Source organism: Triticum urartu, chromosome 2A (genome assembly GCF_056163025.1).
Source record: "Triticum urartu cultivar PI428250 chromosome 2A, HENAU_Tu73, whole genome shotgun sequence".
Classification (NCBI taxonomy): Eukaryota; Viridiplantae; Streptophyta; class Magnoliopsida; order Poales; family Poaceae; genus Triticum; species Triticum urartu.
Window position 1 is genome coordinate 7,181,695 of NC_141874.1, and position 17,750 is coordinate 7,199,444.

General features: G+C 47.9%; 1 long non-coding RNA gene across 1 annotated transcript; it reads right to left on the reverse strand.

The window, feature by feature from the left end:
* Positions 1-402: 402 nt before the first annotated feature.
* LOC125540567 (uncharacterized) lies at positions 403-908 on the reverse strand. Its single transcript, XR_007297342.2, has 2 exons — positions 789-908; positions 403-698 (listed from the first exon to the last, which is right to left on the reverse strand). It is a non-coding gene; the product is annotated as an uncharacterized LOC125540567 (long non-coding RNA).
* Between the last annotated feature and the right edge of the window lie 16,842 nt (positions 909-17,750).

The window sequence follows — 17,750 nt, forward strand, 5'->3', positions numbered from 1 at the left end:
TAGATCAACGAGTTTAAGAATTTTTGACTGTTGGATCGATTTGCAAAAGTTCGTAAGTAACCACAGATCGTTATACGGGATGGGTCGCTGCTCCTGTAACAAAATGGACGACCTGCCATTATTTGGGCCTGCTGGGCTTTAGATGTCCAAGACACCAACTAAAAAAATAGGGCAGTGTTTGCAGCCGCACATCCCTCAATCTCGTCGAAAAAGGTTGTTCTCTACCGTCGATCTCGCGGCAGGCGAACCAATCTCGCAGCCGCACTTTTCAACCGATCTCGCGGGCGGTTGATATTGTTCAGTAATTTTCTAACGTTACTATGGAAAACTAATAGACGATGGCTGCAATGAGCAGTATTAATCATAATCAAGCAAAAGCGGGCAAAAAAGAGCAAGTGAACATTACACCATCAAGCACGAATCCTTTATTATTGCATGTATAGGGAGCCTCTTGATTTACTTATGTTGTAATGCATAGACTCATAGCAATAGCACCGACCGAGCGTCCACGAAATGATCATATGCCTAAATTGGTAGAGCAGTGCAGTTCTTGTAGCACCTGCATACAGTCACGTAGCAGCGGCCTCTGTCATAACCCTCTCTTTGGCAGACCACATTGCAGGTGCCGTGCTTTACACACATGTTGCCATCCCAGGTTTGGCTATCATGACCTTCACAGCCATCAGATCTCATCTCTTCTGCATCCATTAGCAAACAATAAGAGTCAAGTAATTAAGTTAACTCGGATTAGTATGAACTAGAGATGTGTAGGTTAATTGTGTTCCTACCAGATGAAAGGAGAAGCAGCATCACCAACCACAAGCATATCAATGCCTTGTTGGTTCCCACTAGTCCTTTACCCATGTTCGTCATGTGTCGATGATGTATTGTCAGATATTCTTCCAAACTCGAAAGGATGAAAGTATGAGTACATTCATGATTCATATATATAGTTAAAGTATGTGGATACTAACATGGTTATTTTTATGAGATATTAATTTTTGGCATCAACGCTTATCCAAATGGTTATGTTTATTGACGTCCTATGTTTGTTGAAGAGCTAAACTTAGCTAGTATTGATGTTTAAATTTAGGCCTTGATAAATACTAGCTCGTTTATAATTATACATGCATTTTTAACCATTTTTATGTGAAGATTTGATTTAGGCATTTATTTCTCTCCATAATTGATATAGGAAAATTAAAATTGTCCTCCCAAACCTTTCAGGATAACTAAAGACTTAAATTGGTACCAATTAGCATATATATATATATATATATATATATATATATATATATATATATATATATATATATTGATGGCACACCCTGTTCTTAAGATCAAAATGGTTTTGAATCAGACCAGTCTGTAGGAATTTAGGGCCCTTAGAAAAAAACTAAACAAAGCCCTAACGTTCAAAACAAATTTGACTATATCATAATTTCACTTAATTATATAACAAGGATAGAAGTACTTATGCCAGCACGGTGAATAAAAAAAATGAATGCATGCATGTTCAACAATCTGAAGCGTGAACACAAAAAGGGTCGTACATTGAGTTCTAATTTGTAACGACAAAAGGTAATCACATTAAAAATTATGGGCATGTCACAAGGAACAAATATCGAGGCGAGTGCAAGCTAGGCAACACCAAAAATCTAAACGTTACACACATTTATGCACTACTCAGTGGGACCGGATGAAGACACTCGATGAGACTGATTAGTATTTTGAGAACAGCTCGAACCAACTGATAAAAATCGTGTCAACCGAGCGAATTTTGATATAAACATGTTGGATTTCATTTGAAATAAGATAATTTGTATATGAAACCGGACGATATGTCGTCCGCTGAATGAAAAACCTTAAAATAAAACACTAAACTACTCTATACCTGACGGTGACCTCATAGACTATGCCGGGCTGGTAGGTGGATCCACCTGTGTCATCGTCGCCCGATGCGGCGTCGGAGTCGTCGGAGTCGGGCTTCAGGCGGGGGAAGGTGGCGGCTTCGCGGCAGCAGCCTGACGCTCACGGATGATCCTCTCGGCTTCCTCTTGTGTCGTACGTAGTACGGTTGCGGCCACCAGCGACGTGGGCGAGGGGAGAAAGCGGCGGGCCTTGGAGGAGGAGGCACTGGCGGCGGCGGTCTCGCTGCGAGACCACCCCTCGTCGTACTTGGCCATCTCCCTGCAAGGCGGCGGAGACAACGCTTTCTCATCTCCTCCAGCTCTGAGTCTGTCGCGATGTGTGGTGGCAGGACGTTGGAGTTAGCGAACTCCTACCGGCGCGCTGTGTTGCCGCCGGCGCCGCTCCCTGTCAGTGGTCTCCTGCGTTGTTATGGCGCTCTGGGACGACGAGGAGCTGCCACCGCCGCCGCCGAGGTAGTGGCGAAGGCGAGCGTGTGCTTTCGCGGTCGCATTAGGCACGTGCAGCGGCAAGCGGCGCTTCGCCTTGATGCGCCGGGGCGGCGGAGAGAGCGTCTCCTCCTTGACGCACATTGGTGGCAGTTAGAGGCGCACTTCCTTCAGCCGGCGTCTGATTTGGACGCTGCAGTTGCATGGCGGAGAGCACGGATGGGATGTCGGTTCCAGCTTCACGGGGATTAGTATCCCCGATGAAGGAGCCGGGCTATTGAGGTGGAGCACCAAGCGACGGAGCATTAGCTCCATCAGCTCCTCATACTCGCGTCGGTGGAGGCGTACACCTGGCCCGCCACTGCCGACGCGGACTGCTCCTTCTGGGGCTGGTCGTCCTCATTGCTGGAGGAGATGACGATATCCTTCTTCGTCGAGGAGCCGTTCGCCGATGAGGTCGACAGCCCCAGAGTTCGAGGGCAGTGTCGCCACTATCCGCTCGAGCCCGCCCTAGAACCGCCGCCTGCAGGCGCCGAAGTATGGGACTTGCCCATCGCCGGAGTTGTGGAGGGAGATGGGCGGGGAGAGAGGAGGAGGAGGATATATTGCGATGTGGATGACGTCAAACTGTGGCTTATAAAGCCACGACCAGGCCATGCGAACGACCGGTCAGCCGCTTCAATACGGCGCAGCGGCCGGAGTATGTTCCTCGGAAAGCTGCGTCCGCATTGAAGCGGTGGGTCCCGAGAGACTGCGTCAGTCAGCGCTATCCTCCCTGCCTCCGGCCACATCGCGCCAGCAATGCCGACCGTTGGGTGCTCTAGACCGGTATGAGTGCGTCGCGGTAAGCGGCGTGTGCATTGGAAGAACAGAGCGGGAGGGGTGGGTGTGGGGTTTGGATGGGCCAGGGCGGTCAGACACGGGTGTGGCAGCAGCCTGGACTCCCGCAAAGCTCCCCACATCTGTCTCCGGTTTACGGGAGAAAGTACGTCCCAACTGCACCGCGGACCGATACAGATGCATGTTGAATGGCTTCGTAGTTCGGACAGCACGGTCCGAATGGATGTAGGAGGTTTGAAAGTCGGCGTTGGAGATGCCGTAACAGGTTGATGGATACCTCGAGCTTGAGCATCCACAACGGATTTCCTGTTAATGCTCCAACTCGATCTTCCCCCTCTCCTTTAATCCAGTTGCTTTCAGTATGTTTTTCATTTTCTGAGTTGAACTCTGTATATCGGATATTTCCTTTAAGAAATTAATAATGAAAATGGATGTGAGCCCGGTTAGAACAAAAGAGTGTACCTTCACCTCCGTAGGACGCCCAACTGTGCCCACACGCGCACGCGCGGGCGCGGTCAGCAGCAGCAGCCAGAGCAGCGGCAGACGCAGAGTTGTGCAAGCAGCAACGTCTCGATCGTGCACACGCACACACAAGACACAACACACGTATGATCCTCCCAGCACTGCACCGTGCAAGGAATGGGCGCGGCTGTGGGGTATCGATCGTACCAATTAATCCAGCCATGGACTCGAGATCTGGCCAACCTGTTTGACCCACCAGGAGAACAGGGATTCATCAATTATAGTACAAGTACGTACTACCAGCTTTTTAAGTCGCGTCACGTACGGTCAAGTCGAGATGAATTTGTGAATTAATCGTGTTGAAAATGACGTGGTGCTAGCATGCAGCAACAAGTACGTAGTATAGTAGTATCATGGCCGCGTGAAATGGACAAGACTGGCCATTTTTCTAAACTTCAACACAAAATGGCCCTAGTATAAAAACATTTCATAAAGTGGCCTTTTGCACGATGCCCGGGGCTAGGGCGTCATGCTAGATAGCATATGACGCCCCGGGTAGGGTGCCATGCTATTTGGCATGACGCCCTAACCCGGGGCGCCATGCTACATGTTGCACCATTGCTCCCTAACCTGAGGCGTCATACTCTTTAGTATGATGTCCTAGCCTCGGGCATCATGCAAAATAGAGCCATTTTGTGAAATATTTTCAGATTGAGTTCATTTTGTGTTAAAGTTTCAAAAAAAGGTCAGTTTTATCCATTTTCACTATGGCCACTTAAAGTTTTCGAGGGTGAGGGAAAGGGGAAAACGGAGAGGACATAGTACTATTGGAAACAGATCCAGGCCTCTGCAGAAGCTGACCATCACATCATGATTTACTAGCCGTAACTTTGTGAGTGAAAAAACATGATTTTGACACTTGTAGTACAGTACTTCAGAGCATGGTGTCCTAGCCCCGGGCGTCATGCAAAACAGGGCCATTATGTGAAATATTTTCAGATTAAGTTTATTTAGTGTTAAAATTTCAAAAAGGGTCGATTTTATCCGTTTTCACTATGGCCACTAAAAGGTTTTGAGGGGTGAGAGACAGGGGAAAACGGAGAGGACATAATACTACTAGAAACAGATCCAAGCCTCTGCAGCAGCTGACCATCACATCATGATTTACTAGCCGTAACTTTGTGAGTGAAAAAACATGATTTTGACACTTGTAGTACAGTACTTCAGAGCATGGTGTCCTAGCCCCGGGCGTCATGCAAAACAGGGCCATTATGTGAAATATTTTCAGATTAAGTTTATTTAGTGTTAAAATTTCAAAAAGGGTCGATTTTATCCGTTTTCACTATGGCCATTAAAAGGTTTTGAGGGTGAGAGACAGGGGAAAACGGAGAGGACATAATACTACTAGAAACAGATCCAAGCCTCTGCAGCAGCTGACCATCACATCATGATTTACTAGCCGTAACTTTGTGAGTGAAAAAACATGATTTTGACACTTGTAGTACAGTACACAGAGCATGACGCCCCAGTCCGGGCGTCATGCAAAAAAGGGCCATTTTATGAAATATTTTCAGATTGAGTTTATGTTGTGTTAAAATTTCAATAAAGTGTTAGTTTTATTTATTTTCACTATGGCCGCTCAAAGTTTTCGAGGGTGAGGGAAAGGGGAAAACGAAGAGGACATAACACTACTAGAAACAGATCCAAGCCTCTGCAGCAGCTGCCCACCACATCATGATTTACTAGCTGTAACTTTGTGAGTGAAAAAACACGATTTTGACACTTGTAGTACAGTACTCCAGTGGTCAATAATTTGAGAGAGAGAGAGAGAGGGAAAGGACAGAGGACAGAGGGTGCACGAGTGGGTTGTTTGACACGAGAAAAATATCTAAGACTCCGCGAGAAGGGAAGGGGAGCGTATTTCTCTCTTGCGTCGGGGAAAAGAAGAAAAGAAAATTTGCGGGCGTGCCAGTGTACCATAGTACACAAAGAAATGAATACGGGAAATGAGTATTTCATTAATCTCATTGGAGAAACGAAATTACAAGATCCCGTAAACAAAAAAGTGCACTTCGTGGCCTACTAGCGCGGCTAGCCTGACTGTGGCAACTGCGGTCTCCTGGTTCCCGGGGCCTCAGAAGGCTCCGATTAATTACACCCGCGGGTTGCTCCGCGGGATACCTCCGATGAAGCCGTGTGGTCGTCTTCGTCGTCTTCGCTTCGCGTCCTCCATGCATGATGATGGTGATGTGTGTGTGGGCAGCGGCAGAGCCCGTGTCCTCGTCGGTACACGCGCCGCAAGTGGCGTGGCCTTAGCGGTGGCCGCGCCCGCCCTCGCCGTCGTGCCTCATCGGTCTTGGCGGTGTTGGAGTAGTTGGTGTTGGGGTAGCATAGGTCGCGCTCGGCTTATACTTCTTGACGACCTGTTGCTTCATCGGGGTGTTCAAGGGGCTATGCCTTGCGGGTGTAACGGTTTGGGGAGACCGGCGTCAGTGTAAAAACTAACGCGCGCTCACATGGGCGTGCCCAGGGTGGTTGGCACCTCATCTCGGCTAGACGCCGAGTATTCGGCGGTCCGCCAAGACAAAGGGGGGCCGCCTCACGAGGCTGTGGAAAGGTAGCGTTGTAGAGGCCATGTCACGCTGGGCTGGTGCTACGCCAAGGGGTGACCTGTACGCTGGTGATGCCGTGGACCTGTACGTCGCTGCTCTGTCTGCCACAGTGGGTGCACTCCCGTAGGAGGGACCGGCCTTGGCAGTGCTGTTGCAAATTCCAACTCGATGAAGGATCTGTACGCCATTGACCTGTTCGTCGGGGACGCGTGCCTCGTAAAGGAAGAGCCGGTCTTAGACCCGTCCTCGCGGACATTGGTTCCACCAAGGACCTGTACGCCGTGAAGGGAAAGGCGAGTTTCAGGCTGCGTCGTCAGCGAGCTCCGATTCCGCCACTTCGTCTCCTCCAAGAACGTGATGCAAAACCTGTACGCCGGTGTACCCTTTGCCATGAACCTATTCACCGTGGCCCTGTTAGTCACCATCTGTGCGTCGTGACCTGTACGCCATGAGGTGTTCACCGAGCGCCATGAAGACCGCCATGGTAGGGCGCCGCGGCTAGCGGTTGGGCTGCGTTGTTGGAGAGCTCCGGTGCTCCCGAGTAATCTCCAGCCACGTGACACCTGAAAGTGAAGGGCTTGGCGTAGACAAACCCCAATGATGTCGATGCAGTTTTCTGGTCCGGTGCAGTCGTCCTTGGCGGCGGCGACGACACGATCACACAAGCATCGCCTCCGGTGTCCGGCACATACTCTACGTGTAGTGCATGTATGCTGGATGGCAGAGAGAGATGCAATAGAAACAGTAATTAGACGATCATCTCACTATCAGGAAAAATGAGCTTGGTGTTCATGTCGTCGAAGTCCTTGCCGCCCTTGCACGGATGGCCGCCGGTCTCCGTTGCGGCTGCGGTTCCTGCAAGATGTGTTCTGCCTCTGGTGTTTTGTGAATGGGTTTGCCATGTGTTGGATGGATGGGCGTGATGGCTGGCTGGTGAGTTGGATGGATGTAGCGCCGGCGACGAATGGATGTGGCGCTCGCGAGTCTTCTCTTAGAACGTGCGTGGTGAATGGATGGATCTCCTGATGGATGGATGTGTGCGTTGTGAAGGGCGGCGGCCTTGTGGCGTCTACGCGTGCGTGCCCCCTGGTGCGACGAAGTAGAGGACGGGGTGAAGGAAATATGCCCTAGAGGCAATAATAAAGTTATTATTTATTTCCTTATGATCATGATAAATGTTTACTATTCATGCTAGAATTGTATTGACCGGAAACATAATACATGTGTGAATACATAGACAAACAAAGTGTCACTAGTATGCCACTACTTGACTAGCTCGTTAATCAAAGATGGTTATGTTTCCTGACCATGAACAATGAGTTGTTATTTGATTAACGAGGTCACATCATTAGTTGAATGATCTGATTGACATGACCCATTCCATTAGCTTAGCACCCGATCGTTTAGTATGTTGCTATTGCTTTCTTCATGACTTATACATGTTCCTATGACTATGAGATTATGCAACTCCCGTTTTCCGGAGGAACACTTTGGGTGCTACCAAACGTCACAACGTAACTGGGTGATTATAAAGGAGCATTACAGGTGTCTCCAAAGGTAGATGTTGGGTTGGCGTATTTCGAGATTAGGATTTGTCACTCCGATTGTCGGAGAGGTATCTCTGGGCCCTCTCGGTAATACACATCACATGAGCCTTGCAAGCATTACAACTAATATGTTAGTTGTGAGATGATGTATTACGGAACGAGTAAAGAGACTTGCCGGTAACGAGATTGAACTAGGTATTGGATACCGACGATCGAATCTCGGGCAAGTAACATACCGATGACAAAGGGAACAACGTATGTTGTTATGCGGTCTGACCGATAAAGATCTTCGTAGAATGTGTAGGAGCCAATATGGGCATCCAGGTCCCGCTATTGGTTATTGACCAGAGACGTGTCTCGGTCATGTCTACATTGTTCTCGAACCCGTAGGGTCCGCACGCTTAAGGTTACGATGACAATTATATTATGAGTTTATGCATTTTGATGTACCGAAGGTTGTTCGGAGTCCCGGATGTGATCACGGACATGACGAGGAGTCTCGAAATGGTCGAGACGTAAAGATTGATATATTGGAAGCCTATATTTGGATATCGGAAGTGTTCCGGGTGAAATAGGGATTTTACCGGGTTACCGGGAGGTTACCGGAACCCCCCGGGAACCATATGGGCCTTCATGGGCCTTAGTGGAAAGGTGAAAGGGCTGCCCACAAGGGCTGCGCGCCTCCCCCCTTCCCCTAGTCCTATTAGGACTAGGAGAGGTGGCCGGCCACCCCTCTCCCTCTTTCCCCCTTGGGGAATCCTAGTTGGAATAGGATTGGGGGGGAGTCCTACTCCCGGAAGGAGTAGGACTCCTCCTGCGCCCTCCTCCTGGCCGGCGCCCCCCTCCCCCCTTGGCTCCTTTATATACTGAGGCAGAGGCACCGTAGAAAGACACAAGTTGATCCACGTGATCTATTCCTTAGCCGTGTGCGGTGCCCCCTGCCACCATATTCCTCGATAATACTGTAGCGGAGTTTAGGCGAAGCCCTGCTGCTGTAGTTCATCAAGATCGTCACCACACCGTCGTGCTGACGGAACTCTTCCCCGACACTTTGCTGGATCGGAGTCCGGGGATCGTCATCGAGCTGAACGTGTGCTCGAACTCGGAGGTGCCGTAGTTTCGGTGCTTGATCGGTTGGATCATGAAGACGTACGACTACTTCCTCTACGTCGTGTCAGAGCTTCCGTAGTCGGTCTGCGTTGGGTACGTAGACAACACTCCCCCGTCTCGTTGCTATACATCACATGATCTTGTGTGTGCGTAGGAAATTTTTTGAAATTACTACGAAACCCAACAGTGGCATCCGAGCCTAGGTTATTTATGTTGATGTTATATGCACGAGTAGAACACAAGTGAGTTGTGGACGATACAAGTCATACTGCCTACCAGCATGTCATACTTTGGTTCAGCGGTATTGTTGGACGAGACGACCCGGACCAACCTTACGCGTACGCTTACGCGAGACCGGTTCCCTCGACGTGCTTTGCACATAGATGTCTTGCGGGCGACTGTCTCTCCAACTTTAGTTGAACCGAGTGTGGCTACGCCCGGTCCTTGCGAAGGTTAAAACGGAGTCTATTTGACAAACTATCGTTGTGGTTTTGATGCGTAGGTGAGATTGGTTCTTACTTAAGCCCGTAGCAGCCACGTAAAACATGAAACAACAAAGTAGAGGACGTCTAACTTGTTTTTACAGGGCATGTTGTGATGTGATATGGTCAAGGCATGATGCTGAATTCTATTGTATGAGATGATCATGTTTTGTAACCGAGTTATCGGCAACTGGCAGGAGCCATATGGTTGTCGCTTTATTGTATGCAATGCAATCGCGATGTAATGCTTTACTTTATTACTAAACGGTAGTGATAGTCGTGGAAGCATAAGATTGGCGAGACGACAACGATGCTACGATGGAGATCAAGGTGTCGCGCCGGTGACGATGGTGATCATGACGGTGCTTCGGAGATAGAGATCACAAGCACAAGATGATGATGGCCATATCATATCACTTAAATTGATTGCATGTGATGTTTATCTTTTTTATGCATCTTATCTTGCTTTGATTGACGGTAGCATTATAAGATGATCTCTCACTAAATTATCAAGAAGTGTTCTCCCTGAGTATGCACCGTTGCCAAAGTTCGTCGTGCCCAGACACCACGTGATGATCGGGTGTGATAAGCTCTACGTCCATCTACAACGGGTGCAAGCCAGTTTTTGCACAAGCAGAATACTCAGGTTAAACTTGACGAGCCTAGCATATGCAGATATGGCCTCGGAACACGGAGACCGAAAGGTCGAGCGTGAATCATATAGTAGATATGATCAACATAAACGATGTTCACCATTGAAAACTACTCCATCTCACGTGATGATCGGTTATGGTTTAGTTGATTTGGATCACGTAATCACTTAGAAGATTAGAGGGATGTCTATCTAAGTGGGAGTTCTTAAGTAATATGATTAATTGAACTTAAATTTATCATGAACTTAGTACCTGATAGTATCTTGCTTGTTTATGTTGATTGTAGATAGATGGCTCGTGCTGTTGTTCCGTTGAATTTTAATGCGTTCCTTGAGAAAGCAAAGTTGAAAGATGATGGTAGCAATTACACGGACTGGGTCCGTAACTTGAGGATTATCCTCATTGCTGCACAGAAGAATTACGTCCTGGAAGCACCGCTGGGTGCCAGGCCTGCTGCTGGAGCAACTCCAGATGTTATGAACGTCTGGCAGAGCAAAGCTGATGACTACTCAATAGTTCAGTGTGCCATGCTTTACGGCTTAGAATCGGGACTTCAACGACGTTTTGAACGTCATGGAGCATATGAGATGTTCCAGGAGTTGAAGTTAATATTTCAAGCAAATGCCCGAATTGAGAGATATGAAGTCTCCAATAAGTTCTATAGCTGCAAGATGGAGGAGAACAGTTCTGTTAGTGAGCATATACTCAAAATTTCTGGGTATAATAATCACTTGATTCAATTGGGAGTTAATCTTCCGGATGATTGCGTCATTGACAGTATTCTCCAATCACTGCCACCAAGCTACAAGAGCTTCGTGATGAACTATAATATGCAAGGGATGAACAAGACTATTCCCGAGCTCTTCGCAATGCTGAAAGCTGCAGAGGTAGAAATCAAAAAGGAGCATCAAGTGTTGATGGTTAACAAAACCACTAGTTTCAAGAAAAAGGGCAAAGGGAAGAAGAAGGGGAACTTCAAAAAGAACGGCAAGCAAGTTGCTACTCAAGAGAAGAAACCCAAGTCTGGACCTAAGCCTGAAACTGAGTGCTTCTACTGCAAGCAGACTGGTCACTGGAAGCGGAACTGCCCCAAGTATTTGGCGGATAAGAAGGATGGCAAGGTGAACAAAGGTATATATGATATACATGTTATTGATGTGTACCTTACTAATGCTCGCAGTAGCACCTGGGTATTTGATACTGGTTCTGTTGCTAATATTTGCAACTCGAAACAGGGGCTACGGATTAAGCGCAGATTGGCTAAGGACGAGGTGACGATGCGCGTGGGAAACGGTTCCAAAGTCGATGTGATCGCGGTCGGCACGCTACCTCTACATCTACCTTCGGGATTAATATTAGACCTAAATAATTGTTATTTGGTGCCAGCGTTAAGCATGAACATTATATCTGGATCTTGTTTGATGCGAGACGGTTATTCATTTAAATCAGAGAATAATGGTTGTTCTATTTATATGAGTAATATCTTTTATGGTCACGCACCCTTGAAGAGTGGTCTATTCTTATTGAATCTCGAGAGTAGTGATACACATATTCATAATGTTGAAGCCAAAAGATGCAGAGTTGATAATGATGGTGCAACTTATTTGTGGCACTGCCGTTTAGGTCATATCGGTGTAAAGCGCATGAAGAAACTCCATACTGATGGACCTTTGGAACCACTTGATTATGAATCGCTTGGTACTTGCGAACCTTGCCTCATGGGCAAGATGACTAAAACACCGTTCTCCGGTACTATGGAGAGAGCAACAAATTTGTTGGAAATCATACATACAGATGTATGTGGTCCGATGAATATTGAGGCTCGTGGCGGATATCGTTATTTTCTCACCTTCACAGATGATTTAAGCAGATATGGTTATATCTACTTAATGAAATATAAGTCTGAAACATTTGAAAAGTTTAAAGAATTTCAGAGTGAAGTGGAAAATCATCGTAACAAGAAAATAAAGTTTCTACGATCTGATCGTGGAGGAGAATATTTGAGTTACGAGTTTGGTGTACATTTGAAAAAGTGTGGAATAGTTTCGCAACTCACGCTACCCGGAACACCACAGCGTAATGGTGTGTCCGAACGTCGTAATCGTACTTTACTAGATATGGTGCGATCTATGATGTCTCTTACTGATTTACCATTATCATTTTGGGGTTATGCTTTAGAGACGGCCGCATTCACGTTAAATAGGGCACCATCAAAATCCGTTGAGACGACGCCTTATGAACTGTGGTTTGGCAAGAAACCAAAGTTGTCGTTTCTTAAAGTTTGGGGCTGCGATGCTTATGTGAAAAGGCTTCAACCTGATAAGCTCGAACCCAAATCGGAGAAATGTGTCTTCATAGGATACCCAAAGGAAACTGTTGGGTATACCTTCTATCACAGATCCGAAGGCAAGACATTCGTTGCTAAGAATGGATCCTTTCTAGAGAAGGAGTTTCTCTCGAAAGAAGTGAGTGGGAGGAAAGTAGAACTTGACGAGGTAACTGTACCTGCTCCCTTACTGGAAAGTAGTTCATCACAGAAAACTGTTTCAGTCACACCTACACCAGTTAGTGAGGAAGCCAATGATAATGATCATGAAACTTCAGATCAAGATACTACTGAACCTCGTAGATCAACCAGAGTAAGATCCGCACCAGAGTGGTACGGTAATCCTGTTCTGCAAGTCATGCTACTAGATCATGATGAAACTACGAACTATGAAGAAGTGATGGTGAGCCCAGATTCCGCAAAGTGGCTTGAAGCCATGAAATCTGAGATGGGATCCATGTATGAGAACAAAGTATGGACTTTGGTTGACTTGCCCGATGATCGGCAAGCAATTGAGAATAAATGGATCTTTAAGAAGAAGACTGACGCTGATGCTAATGTTACTGTCTACAAAGCTCGACTTGTCGCAAAAGGTTTTCGGCAAGTTCAAGGGATTGACTACGATGAGACCTTCTCACCCGTAGCGATGCTTAAGTCCGTCCGAATCATGTTAGCGATTGCCGCATTTTATGATTATGAAATTTGGCAGATGGATGTCAAAACTGCATTCCTGAATGGATTTCTGGAAGAAGAGTTGTATATGATGCAACCGGAAGGTTTTGTCGATCCAAAGGGAGCTAACAAAGTGTGCAAGCTCCAGCGATCCATTTATGGACTGGTGCAAGCCTCTCGGAGTTGGAATAAACGTTTTGATAGTGTGATCAAAGCATTTGATTTTATACAGACTTTCGGAGAAGCCTGTATTTACAAGAAAGTGAGTGGGAGCTCTGTAGCATTTCTGATATTATATGTGGATGACATATTGCTGATTGGAAATGATATAGAATTTCTGGATAGCATAAAGGGATACTTGAATAAAAGTTTTTCAATGAAAGACCTCGGTGAAGCTGCTTACATATTAGGCATTAAGATCTATAGAGATAGATCAAGACGCTTAATTGGACTTTCACAAAGCACATACCTTGACAAAATTTTGAAGAAGTTCAAAATGGATCAAGCAAAGAAAGGGTTCTTGCCTGTGTTACAAGGTGTGAAGTTGAGTAAGACTCAATGCCCGACCACTGCAGAAGGTAGAGAGAATATGAAAGATGTTCCCTATGCATCAGCCATAGGATCTATCATGTATGCAATGCTGTGTACTAGACCTGATGTGTGCCTTGCTATAAGTTTAGCAGGGAGGTACCAAAGTAATCCAGGAATGGATCACTGGACAGCGGTCAAGAACATCCTGAAATACCTGAAAAGGACTAAGGATATGTTTCTCGTATATGGAGGTGACAAAGAGCTCACCGTAAAAGGTTACGTTGATGCAAGCTTTGACACTGATCCGGACGATTCTAAATCGCAAACCGGATACGTGTTTACATTAAACGGTGGAGCTGTCAGTTGGTGCAGTTCTAAACAAAGCGTCGTAGAGGGATCTACATGTGAAGCGGAGTACATAGCTGCTTCAGAAGCAGCGAGCGAAGGAGTCTGGATGAAGGAGTTCATATCCGATCTAGGTGTCATACCTAATGCATCGGGTCCAATGAAAATCTTTTGTGACAATACTGGTGCAATTGCCTTGGCAAAGGAATCCATATTTCACAAAAGGACCAAACACATCAAGAGACGCTTCAACTCCATCCGGGATCTAGTCCAGGTGGGAGACATAGAGATTTGAAAGATACATATGGATCTGAATGTTGCAGACCCGTTGACTAAGCCTCTTCCACGAGCAAAACATGATCAGCACCAAGGCTCCATGGGTGTTAGAATCATTACAGTGTAATCTAGATTATTGACTCTAGTGCAAGTGGGAGACTGAAGGAAATATGCCCTAGAGGCAATAATAAAGTTATTATTTATTTCCTTATGATCATGATAAATGTTTATTATTCATGCTAGAATTGTATTGACCGGAAACATAATACATGTGTGAATACATAGACAAACAAAGTGTCACTAGTATCCCACTACTTGACTAGCTCGTTAATCAAAGATGATTATGTTTCCTGACCATGAACAATGAGTTGTTATTTGATTAACGAGGTCACATCATTAGTTGAATGATCTGATTGACATGACCCATTCCATTAGCTTAGCACCCGATCGTTTAGTATGTTGCTATTGCTTTCTTCATGACTTATACATGTTCCTATGACTATGAGATTATGCAACTCCCGTTTTCCGGAGGAACACTTTGGGTGCTACCAAACGTCACAACGTAACTGGGTGATTATAAAGGAGCATTACAGGTGTCTCCAAAGGTAGATGTTGGGTTGGCGTATTTCGAGATTAGGATTTGTCACTCCGATTGTCGGAGAGGTATCTCTGGGCCCTCTCGGTAATACACATCACATGAGCCTTGCAAGCATTACAACTAATATGTTAGTTGTGAGATGATGTATTACGGAACGAGTAAAGAGACTTGCCGGTAACGAGATTGAACTAGGTATTGGATACCGACGGTCGAATCTCGGGCAAGTAACATACCGATGACAAAGGGAACAACCTATGTTGTTATGCGGTCTGACCGATAAAGATCTTCGTAGAATGTGTAGGAGCCAATATGGGCATCCAGGTCCCGCTATTGGTTATTGACCAGAGACGTGTCTCGGTCATGTCTACATTGTTCTCGAACCCGTAGGGTCCGCACGCTTAAGGTTACGATGACAATTATATTATGAGTTTATGCATTTTGATGTACCGAAGGTTGTTCGGAGTCCCGGATGTGATCACGGACATGACGAAGAGTCTCGAAATGGTCGAGACGTAAAGATTGATATATTGGAAGCCTATATTTGGATATCGGAAGTGTTCCGGGTGAAATAGGGATTTTACCGGGTTACCGGGAGGTTACCGGAACCCCCCGGGAACCATATGGGCCTTCATGGGCCTTAGTGGAAAGGTGAAAGGGCTGCCCACAAGGGCTGCGCGCCTCCCCCCTTCCCCTAGTCCTATTAGGACTAGGAGAGGTGGCCGGCCACCCCTCTCCCTCTTTCCCCCTTGGGGAATCCTAGTTGGAATAGGATTGGGGGGGACTCCTACTCCCGGAAGGAGTAGGACTCCTCCTGCGCCCTCCTCCTGGCCGGCGCCCCCCTCCCCCCTTGGCTCCTTTATATATTGAGGCAGAGGCACCCCAGAAAGACACAAGTTGATCCACGTGATCTATTCCTTAGCCGTGTGCGGTGCCCCCTGCCACCATATTCCTCGATAATACTGTAGCGGAGTTTAGGCGAAGCCCTGCTGCTGTAGTTCATCAAGATCGTCACCACACCGTCGTGCTGACGGAACTCTTCCCCGACACTTTGCTGGATCGGAGTCCGGGGATCGTCATCGAGCTGAACGTGTGCTCGAACTCGGAGGTGCCGTAGTTTCGGTGCTTGATCGGTTGGATCGTGAAGACGTACGACTACTTCCTCTACGTCGTGTCAGCGCTTCCGCAGTCGGTCTGCGTTGGGTACGTAGACAACACTCTCCCGTCTCGTTGCTATACATCACATGATCTTGTGTGTGCGTAGGAAATTTTTTGAAATTACTACGAAACCCAACACGGGGCTGCGTGATATTGAGCTCCGTGACATCACCCTTCATGGCGCCTACTTGATGAAATTAATGAAGGGTGTGTGATGGCGGGCTCCGGGTTGCCATCTTGAACGGCATCCCTGTGTGACGAAGTAGACGATGGGCTGCATGATGTCGAGCTCCGTGTCGTGTCGGTGTCGTTGCCGACGCTTGCTTGACGAAGCCGTCGGCGGGCGGCGTCCAGGCAGGCTCCGCTGCTTCATCCTCTATGTCTCGATGAAACGGGCGAAGGGCGTGACGGCGAACCATAGGTCTCCATCTCAAACGGCATCTCTTCGGTGTGACAAGGTAGACGACGGGCTGCACGATGTTGAGCTCCGTGTCGCCATCCTCCATGGCGCCGGCTTGACGACATCAATGGTGGGCGGCATCGTGGCGTGCTCCATGTCGTCGTCTTCCGCGACACCATCTTTGATGAAGTGGACGTAAACGGCGTTGGCGACCTCGGTGCCGTCGACCTCCATGGCGCCGGCTCGACGACATCAACGGTGGGCGACGGTGTGGCGTCGCTCCATGTCGTCTTCTACAGCGCCGCGGTAACGAAGTGGACGCGAGGGGTGATGGAGACCTTGGTGCCGTCGACCTTCATGTCATCGTCCTCCACGGCCACCGGTGGCTCTATCTCCGGCACGCCCTCCAATCTCCTCGTCGCTGCCACCAGGGGCGCGTCTCCGCCTTGTCTTCTCTGCTGATGTTTGTGCGTGCCGGACTCCTCCGCCTTCCAGCTGTTCTTCTTGTGTAGCATCTGATAGATGAAAGGCATAGTAACAAATAGAATTAGTCAGGAAGGCTTGGTCTTCTCCCGTCTGTTCATCTCCCCGGGCGCCTGCTGTGGGTAGATCGCCACCGTGGCCGGCATCTCTTCCTCCTCGGCTTGCCATCGCTGCCACAATTTCTGGGGCGTTCCTTCTGGATCCCTCCCAGTGCCTCCTGGTGCGAGGCCTGATGGATGGATGTATGCCACCATCTTCAAGTCCTCTCGATGGTGCCTCCTTGGGTTCCTGCCTGCTACCCAGACGAGCCACGCAGGAGGAGCTGCTGCAAACCTGCTGCTCCTGGACCCTTGTACGTGTATGTGTTTCTTCACCTGATACACAAGAGAGATGAATATATTTATTGTTAGTTAACCTGAGAGATGGTACTCCATGTTGTATCTTGACACACACTCATCCGCAGGTCGGTCGCCACCAGCGTGTTCTGCTTGCTGCCCGTCCTCCTTGTCACCGGCGCAGCCACCGGCCGGACAGGCAAGGGTACGTGTGTGTGTGTGTGTGCGAGGGTGCCGACGGTAGCCACGGCCTCGCGTCTTGACGTGTGTTGCCACCATAGCAGCGAGCGCATCACTCCTTTGGCCTTCGTGATCTCCTTGCCGCACGTGCTGCCGCTGGAAAGGACCAGGTCGCGTGGGCTGCCCGACAAGCGTGCTGCATCGTGGTTTCCCTTCGACCCCTCAAGGCACATCGCTCATCTGCATGTCGACGCTGCCGCCATCGGGCGCGTCTTCTCTTCGTGCGTACCTCCTTCCCGCTGCTGCATCCTGCGTACGTGAGCTCCGCCCCTCCCTGAACCCTGGAAAAACAATGACAACGAAAACACATGTACTAGGAGGAAGAG